Consider the following 9922-nt stretch of genomic DNA (forward strand, 5'->3'; position numbering starts at 1 on the left):
TAACAGGTAAAAGGAGACTTAAAGGAAAAAAGCTACGTTCATTGGTGGGAGAGGAGGAGGAACCCACTAGCATTCTGTGCAAAGACAACTAAATTCTGCAACTTGTGCCGATTTGCACATTCCTGCCCATTTTGCAGCAGAGATTGGGCTTCAGGCATTCAGAGCAGGGGACAAAGAGACAGAAACACAGGGAAGTGCATTGTACTAAGTGAGACTATTGGTCCATCCAGCTCCGTATTGTCTACAGCAGGGGTTCCCAAAGAGAGGTCATTGAACCACCAGCGGTCTGCAAGGTTCATTCAGGTGGCCTGTGATGTGTGTGGCTGCGGTTGAAGATGGGAGAGGGTACATTCCTGTGTTCAAGATTCCTCTCTGCTTCTAATCGTAATTCTGTTGATTATAGCAATAAAAACACAATTAAAAATTGCGCATCTATCTGGTACAGGGCATTGCAGTCGCTGCAACAAGCAGATAAAACCATTAAGCAGCCCTCTGCTATTCTCAAGAGATCCATGGGGGAGAAAGTATTAGGAACCACTCACCTACACTGACAACGGCTCTCCAGGATTTCGGACCGGACATTCCCAGCCTTACCTAGAGTTGCTGGGCACATGCTGCATGCAGGCCAAGTAGATGCCTTGCCACTAAGCTGTAGCCCATCAGCATCCTCTAAAAAGCCCAGCTTGCCCCTATCACCAGCTTCCGATGTTTCATTAGGCCAGGGGTGAGGAACCTGTGGTCCTCACGTTGGACTCCCAGCTCGCATCACCCTTAGCCAGCTTGGTCAGTGATGATGGGCATTGTAGTCCATCTGGAGGGCCAAAGTTTCCCACACCTGCCTTACAAGATGGAGCAAGCCTGCGTAGGAGTCATTGGGCCTTCAGTTCCCAAACTGATTCTGCAAACCACCTTTGTGAGGAGACCTTGTATTAAGGTTGGTGTGTATAAATTGAGAGAGACTGGTTTTCTTTTTTATGTGTTATTTTATTATTACATTTATATCATGCACAGAGGTGGGTGGGTGGGCAGTGTCTAGAGCAGGGTTTCCCAAACGTGGGCTTCCAGCTGTTTTTGAACTACAGTTCCCATCATCCCTGACCACTGGTCCTGCTAGCTATGGATGATGGGAGTTGTAGTCCCAAAACAGTTGCAAACCTAAGTTTGGAAAATAGAGCTTATTTGTTGCATTTATATCCCACCTTTTTCTCCAAGGAGCTCAAGGTGGTGTATGTGGCTCTCCCCTCCACCTCAGTTAACACTCCCCCTTGTGAGGTATGTTAAGCGGAGAGACAATGATTGGCCCAAGGTCACCCAGTGAGAATCATGGCTGAGTGGGCATTTGAACCCTGGTCCCCAATGTCCTAGCCCAGCACACTAACCACACTGACAAGAAAGTGCAAATTGCAAGAAGATGTCATCACTGGGTGCTTTTAGATGGGGACCTTGTTTTGCAACTGTGTCACAAAATCTGATTTTATTTTCCCCCCAATTTCCTCCGTGGCCCACAAGCTTCCTCGCTTTCTCATGCCTGCCTCAGCCGAGTAGTATTCATTGCTGCTCTGATACTTGCTGTCCACATAAGTGACTAGAACAGGCTTCCTCAACCTCGGCCCTCCAGGTGTTTTTGGCCTACAACTCCCATGATCCCTAGCTAGCAGGACCAGTGGTCAGGGATGATGGGAATTGTAGTCTCAAAACATCTGGAGGGCCAAGGATGAGGAAGCTTGGACTAGGTATGTATATTGTATTTCTGTTCCTCGGGCTTCGGCCATTCTTTCTGCTACTTTTTTCCATTCTGGGCATGCGTACCACTATTTCTGCACATGTGGGCACACACATTTTTTAAATCCCAGGAAGTGTGCAAGAACAAAGACTACCAGCCTTGGTTATGATGCTTCACACAAAACAGTGGGCAAAATACAAACTTGGGGGGAGGTGGGTGGAAATGTCCATTTCCATTTGTTGTGTTCTTTTTAATAGTAAATACTTGCACAACAGCTTTTGTTTGTTTGTTTAGCCTGCCCATTCAAAAGTGACGAAAGACTTAGCAAAAGATTTTGCCCCCTCCCCCAGAAGCCTGATAGATGTGTACTGTGATTACATTCTCCATGAGAATCCCTCACATTTTACTGGGTGGTGATCTTGGGGGAAAATAAGCTGCTCTGAAACAGCCATATATCTTTGGCATGCAGCAACACCTCAGTTTTGTGCCTGAGATGGCTGGAGGCAAAATTGCTAAACTGCTCAGGTGAGGAGTGGGTGTAGAGATTGAGACTACCCACTCAAACATCAGGACATTTGTCCTACCCCAGTGAGCTTTTGCATAACAGCGACTGCCGATGTATCATGGGAATTCAAGAGCAGGAATTCCCACAAGATGCGCTCGGCTCGCTTGCAGCATGTCCACATGAAACATTTGTACTGATTTTTATTGCTTCTTTTATTTCTTGTATTGCATTGCATTTGAATTTTAAGGAATGGAAACTGCAATACAAGATCAGAAATAAAAGAAGCAATAAAAAGACAGTTCAGAACCATGCAACATCTTGCACAGCACGTAGCAATTGCTGCAACAGTAGGAAAAACCATTCAGCGGTTCTGTCAAGCAATGCTTGGTGGAGGGGAGTTTGGAAACCACTGACTTTGAGGATTTACCATTGGACTTAAAATGTTAGAAACAGAGAAGGTACAGGCTGGCATTTTGATATAGATGCTGCCCAGGGGCTGGGTGCATGAGCAGCGCTGATTCCAAAGTAAGCACACTTCTGAATGTGCACTGGGTGGGTGGAGGGTGGATATAATTCAGGACAGACCAGCCACTGATGGCAGTGAGAATATAACATAATAAATAATAGAATCAGATCAGGAAAGGCTGGGTGTAAATGCAGCCAGAAATTGGGAGAGAATATTTACAAATAAGATGCACCAAACCTTCCATAATTGCAAGTGAGGAGCACTTCATGTTAAGGATTACAGAACAGAGACTCTGGCTGAGCTTCTACCAGGTCAAACTTCATCACTATGGTCACATCCACTCCTACCATTTTCTTTTATCTACTTAACAAAATAAATAAATATTTATTTAAGCACTGAGAAATACGTAGGATTTCTGTTTTGGCTTAGTTGCATATGCAGGTGCATAATTGGCGCACGTTCCTTTTGAAAGCAGAGTTTGTCAATTCCTGCGAAAGATTTCTTCATCCAATTCCCACAGTTACCTTTTGTGTGTGTGTGTTTTTTAATGCACCAATTACCACAGCACTGCTGCCACCTGGTGCCCAAAGTGAGACACTGGGAATTTCAGTCTTTCAATGCAGACTTCATTTTGAAGGAAATGGGCACATGGTTTGAAGAAGCCCAGTAGTTGTTTGGAGCACCCATCTCTCTCGAGACAATGGAGTGCACCTCCAGGGGCGAAGCCAAGCTGCTGCGTTAACAGCAACAAAGTGACCTTCCCAGGGTGCAGTCCTGGGCAGCAGGTATGGAGGTCCTGGGCTGCCCAGATGACAAGACCCTCATCTCAGCCTCACTGATGAGGTCCGAAGGAAAGCAGAGCAACACGTTTGTCACCAGCTTGGCTGCAGGGGTCAGCGGAAGGAGGCACACAAGGCACCATCCACTCCAGATTCGTGTAGGGGCTACTTCTTAGCCTTTTAATCTCCCAAAGATATTCCACAAGGCAGCAGAGGCGTGTTCCTTCTAGATGGGCTACCTTCCCAGGTTGAAGGGCCCCACTTGCCCCTCACTTCCCTCTACCGCACATGCGAAAACCGCCATCTTGGACTCACTATTGGTCTCATCCCCTCATCTGCCAGAGCCCGTCTTCGCATGCAGGAGAAGCCCCTAACTCACCGAGGGTTTGAGACCCATTGGCTACCCTCAACTGGTTTAGCCAGCCAGTCGAAGCCATTTCCCAGCTTCGAGGAGCCACAGGTGAGCACCAACTGCAAGCTGGGGACCAAAGATGGACAAGCTACCCCAGAAGTAGCAGGTACCCCCACCAGAAGTACTACCCCCTCACTCTAAAACCCCATTCACCCCAAGCTGCCCAATCAGCGGCGGAGGAAGTCGCTTGGGCACCCATGGTGGTGCGCCCAGGGGCGATGCGAGCCATCCATAGGGGCAGGGTGCACCACAGGGCCTCCGGAGTCTGCCTGCCTCCTCCCACTCAGCCACCCTGGGGGCGGGGAAGGCAGCAGGTGGACCGTTTGGGCAGCTTGCAGGCCCTGCAGTGAGTGCCGCCTGGCGTTTTGTCACCCCCCTGAGTGGCAACACCTGGGGCAGCCAGCACCCCACCCCTTCCTCTGCCCCTGTGACCAGTAGAGGCTGTTCTAAAGCATTCCAACTAAGTGATGAGCTATAAACTACCTGCAAGACTTGTCTAAAGTCTTGCAAACAAAGGTTGTGCAAGATCTATCTCCCTATCTGAAGAACAAAGCAGGGTAGTAGTATCTGCCAGACATCAGGCTAATTTAAAGCCACTGTCTTCTACCCACCCAGGCCCATGACGAAACCGGTGATTAGCGTAACAGAAGCTATGGATGGGTCTCCTTCTGCCTGGCCCAGCACAGCTGAATCCCCTGCGGCACTCAGGAAAAAACAAGGAGATGGATATCCATGCTATTGCTTTTATTGCATAGTTTTTGGGAGTTTTATTTTTATTTATTTCATTTTAAACATTTATCTCGTTGACAGGCAACACACAGGAGGCAGTTGCAGACATAAAGGTTAACCAGTACAGCACTTCAGACAGACATATAAACAACCCAAACCAAGGCTGCATTTCTCCAGTCAAAGATGCTATGGGTTGCAGCACCCACAGGACATGGGATCTTGGAGGGAGGAAGATGAGGAAAAGTGCAATGAGCTTGGAATGGACACAGTCACAGATCTGATGCACAAAAAAACCCACAAGGTTGATGGGGCTCACAGGCAATGCTGAACATCGTTCCCAGGCCAGATCACCACCCCAATTTCTACACTGCAGCCTAAATGATATTAAAATACGCTTACATTTATGCAGCAGTGTTTAGATTTGTGGAGAGGAGGCCAGGAGGGAGGGCAGCTGCAGGGTCAATAAGACAGGGCAATGCATCACCCCTATCCTATTAAACTGCCTACACATCTTTTTTTGTAGCAGCTTGAAGATGTAGACAGCAAATAGTCAAAGGACAGGCCTGTATCTTGAGCCAAAAAAATCTGTTGAGAACAAACAAGCTTTGCTGGTCAACACAGAGCTCTCGCACTGAGCTCAAGCATTAACATTTGCAACTTGGTTTATAGAGAAACCATTGGCTATTTTGGATCAAAATGAGGCATTTTTAAAAGAAGTGAGATAATTTCGGCGGCAGCTTACAAGCTTTGTGCCCTGACAGTCTATTAAAGGCAAGTCAGTCCATTTCCCATGTCACAGGGGGCTGGAGTCCCAAAAACTACAGTTCCCATCATGCTTTGTGCTCGCAAAGTTGAGGACTCCAGCAGCAGCTTGGGCACCACCTGCTTGTTCCATTGTTGCTGCCATGATCTTGTGTTCCCCTCAAAGATTGCCAAGTGTGTTGTTATCCAGCAAGTGCATTTGGCCACATTTATAACACACTCTTAGACACACTTACACAGAAGCCCCATTTAACCCCAACAGGCCTTGCTTCTGGGTAAGTGGATCAGTGGTGTAGCGTGGGGGGTGCAGGGGGGGCCGGCCGCACCAGGCGCAACATCTGGGGGTTAGGGGGCGCAAATCCACGGGTTAGGGGGCGCAAATTACTTGCCTTGCCCCAGGTGCTGACAACCCACACTATGCCACTGAAGTGGATATAGGCCTGCAGTCGTCGTCCCCCATTTCATTTAGATCCTGCCTTCATCCAAAGAATCATAGAACTGTAGAGTTAGAAGGGAACCTGAGGATCATCTAGTCCAACCCCCTGCAAATGCAGGAATATGCAACTGTCCCATACGGGGATCAAGCCTGCAACCGTGGCATTATCAGCACCATGCAGTCAAATGTTGGAGTCTCCAGCTGATCTCCCTTCCAAGTAGTGACCCCAAGTAGCTGGCTGCTGCATCGCATTCCTTCAGAACATGCAGTGGGCCCCTCCCCTAATTAGTTAATCCCACCTTTCCTCTAATTATTTTCGGATAGTGTATATATTATGGTCCCTCCTTACTTTTTTATTCTCACAACCACCCTCTAAAGTAGCTAAGGCTGAGAGCAGGCCATCAGGCAAAGATCACAGATCTTGAGTGCGGATTTCAGAGTGATTCTCCCAATACAAATCTGACCCACTAACTCCTACATCATACTGGTCCCTTTTATCAGGAACCTTTCAATAGGTTAGAATTAGCTGTGTTAACATTTTGCGCAGCAAAGAGTTCTGTGTTGCAAAGGGCACGGCTATGCATCAGAACTCGCTTTCTACAACTTCTTTTAAATGAGTTACATAAGCTTCCACCCCACAAATGAAACTGATTCAAGCCGCAGTGTGAGGAGGTGGCTGAATATTGTTTGTTAAGATGTACACCTCCTTCACAGAACCCCAGTCCCTGAGTTTCCTGGCCAGGAGCCATGACAGCTCGACTGGTTACGATCTGATTTAGGAGAATACGCCTTCAGACATGCTTCTACCCCTTCACCAACTTCAGGCCTTGCACTAAAAAATAAATAAATCTCCAAAACCATTTGCCATATTTGCCTGTGTTCAAAAACGTTTCTCTGCTATCACAAGGGACTAGAACCTTGGTTGTTTAACAACAGCAGTGCTAGAAATCTCAGCCAGTTAAACATGCAGCAGGTCCCAGATTAAAAGACACAGTCTTGCCTGCCAGTTTATTTTCTCTGAGCTAAGCATTCTTGTGCAGACATGAAGATGTTAACAGTGAGGACAATGAGGTTGAGATGCGACAAGGGATGGAAAGAGCTGTAAGGCAACCTTGTAAACCTCTACCAAACACATGAGTAGCTCAGGGTAAGTTATTAACACCCCAGCACAGATCTATACATTAAAATTAAGAGCAGCGATTATACAGGCTCCAGAATAAATTAAGAGCAATAAGCAGCTGAATAATTTCTTCCTTGGTATATTTTGCATTCTATTCCCCCAAAATATATAAATACCAAGCTCGTATGCATTACTACTTTGAAGGAGGGGGTGGTATCCTGTGTTCTTCCAGTGGATATATCTGATAACAATTTTTGATGATTGCTAAGCGAGTGAGGGCAAACCTTGAGGGTTGTATGCCACTAAATTCTGCTCAGACTCGCTGAAATTTATGTCCATAATGGGTGTGAAACATTGGACATAACCCTGAATATTGCTCCACCAAGAATTCTGCCCACAAGTCCTGATCCTGAAAAACCCCCAATTTATTTCTGCATTGCTGAACTTCCCTCCCACCAGAACAAAAAGTGTTTCTGAGGGGACAACAGAGTGTGGTGCCGAGTGCTGGAATTGACAGTCACCAGCTGAGGCCCATATCCCAGGAGGGGGATCCAGGGCTTTGCTCCTCCTCGGTGTCACTGCTGTTCTCCCAACCCTCTCCAAGAGCACAACCGGTGACAGGAGCAAGAATAAGTGCCACCCTCCAGCTACATTGTCCTCCCCATTTCGGACAGTGGGGTTTGCGACAAGAAGGACAACCCCCCCCCCTCTTGCGGGATCTGGAGCAGGCGCTGGCGCTGCGAGAGTGAACCGGATCTCCTCAGGGCGATTCTAAAGCTACTCTTTTTGATGCTGGAACAAGTATTTAAAGCTACGGTAATCAAAGTTAAGACTGTGCAACATTATAGGAAATATCTGTTTGTTTTTAAAGTGCAACAAGCAGCAAACAGAGAAGCGATGCTTCCTAAGACACTGCCTATGAGGTAAGCCACAAATAAGAGTTATATAATATACATTTAAAAGGGGTGTGGGGAGAGAGGTGGCTCAGGCCCACGGAAGCAAGTGTTCCGCCTTGTAACCAGGCAGGCTGGGTGAGGGTTGTGGCCTGCTGCGTGCCTGAGGACATCTCCCACTGCCTGTTTTTGCAGTCCCAGGCAAGCAGCAAAGTTTGGTGAGGGCCCTGGAAGTCCCACACAGGGCTGGCGAGCTGCAGAAGCTGGGTGGCTCTGCACAATTGTTATCTGGACAGTAGAAAACCCTCTCAAGAGACAATCATCCCTTGCTTCGTGGCCCCGCTTAATACGGCTGTGAGCCAACGCTTTCATACATTGACACACACAGTTCTGTCGTCCTTTCCTCATTTCTCCCGCCCAAAAGCCAGATCTGTGGAGCACATTAAATGCTCACGACTTTCCCAAAAGAATCATGGGAACTGTAGTCCGTCTCCCCAGAGCGCTACCATTCCCGGCACCTTTAACAAACTGCAGTTCCATGGATTCTTGGGGGTGGGGGTGGGGGTGGGGGTGGGGGTGGGGGTGGGAAGGCCATGTGCTGTGAATGTGTGTTGACGGTGCTTTAAAAGTATGGATCTGCCCTTTTGTGATCAACACTTCTTAGTGATGGATTCACCAGCTCCCACTAGCAACTTGTGGGAAATAGGGAGAGAGTGGAAAATAGGGCAAGCTAAAGTATTACTAATAAAATACCTAGGAACTTTCACATGAACAAAGAAAATAAAAAATCTTGGTCCCTTCGACTGCCTTTCCTTTTCATACAGCAGTCATTTAAGCCCACACTAACGTCAGTGGATCCCAGAATTCCCCCCGTTTCCCCCTGAGTTGGCCTTACATGCCACCTAAACACCAGAAAGCAACTGCCACGGAGGGTCTTTTTCCCAGAGTGGAAGCCGCCCTCCTTGCTGTGGCAGGCAGAGGTCTCTGTGTTGCCTCCCAACAGTGTCATTCGTATGCTCCGATTACAGGGATCAAAATGACAGCCTGGCTCTCAGGAGGTTTCTGTGAGATGGAAACTTTGCAGGATGGCCTTTCCTTTGTAAATAAAACCTGCTCTCTCTCTCACACGCACTTCTCCAGCTACATTCAGAGTGAAGACAAAAACCAGCAGCTAAAGAACGTAAAAACTGCTTGTTAACCTAACAGGACCGTGAGCAGTCGTGTTAACAAAGAGCAGCCAATGGCTCAAGTCCAGGCCTACCTAGGCCACATTCACACCTTACATTTAAAACACCACCACACCACTTTAAACAATCATGGCTTGCCCCAAAGAATTCTGGGAGCTGTAGTTTGTGAAGGGTGCTGAGCGTTGGTAGGCCGTCCCTATTCCCCTCACAGAGTTTAAAATTCCCAGAATGGTTTAAGGATCAGTCCCCCTTTCCCACCCCCTTCCATCACCTCCTGGCACCCTTAACAAACTACAGGTCCCAGAAGTCTTTGGCGGAAAGCCACAACTGTTTAAATTGGTTTTGTGGTGCTTTCAATGCATGGTGTTGATGTGTCCACTGCAGGGAAGAATCTCATTTCCACCTTTCATTGCAAAGTTGTTTTTTTCAGATGCAAATGGTGTCCCACAGTGGCTAAAGAGATGCCTGTGGAAAGCCCACAGACAGGACATGAGCACAACCGCACTCTCTCACTCATGCTCCCCAGCAGCCAGGATTCAGAGGCTTGGATACTGGAGGCATTGTGAGGAGGAGCCAATGATGGCCTTATCCTCTGCGAATCTTTCTAACCGCCTTTTAAAACAGTCACGCTTAACAATGTACTCTGCGAAGAGAAAGGACAGAACAAAGGAAGTAATGTGGGACTTTCAGCAAATTAGGAACCCTATTATGTTTTGCTCCAGTGCTGGCCTAGACGTCCACCCACTAGCTCGACCTTTGATATACAGGCTTTCTCCCATGAGGAAGTGGGGAAAAGTTTTGCCGGTGGAATTTGCCAACTTAAATCTCCCGATTCGACATCTCTTAAGAGACACAGACAAATACATGTATGGTGAACATCATTTCATATACGCACACACACACATATCCA

At 47.5% G+C, this 9922-nt stretch overlaps 1 long non-coding RNA gene across 1 annotated transcript; it reads left to right on the forward strand.

Moving 5' to 3' along the window:
• The first annotated feature begins 4616 nt into the window (after positions 1 to 4616).
• LOC309327805 lies at positions 4617 to 6510 on the forward strand. Its single transcript, XR_014150652.1, has 2 exons — positions 4617 to 5666; positions 5815 to 6510. It is a non-coding gene; the product is annotated as an uncharacterized lncRNA (long non-coding RNA).
• The last annotated feature ends 3412 nt before the right edge of the window (positions 6511 to 9922 follow it).

Source organism: Podarcis erhardii (genome assembly GCF_964252035.2).
Source record: "Podarcis erhardii genome assembly, chromosome: 13".
NCBI classification, from domain to species: Eukaryota; Metazoa; Chordata; class Lepidosauria; order Squamata; family Lacertidae; genus Podarcis; species Podarcis erhardii.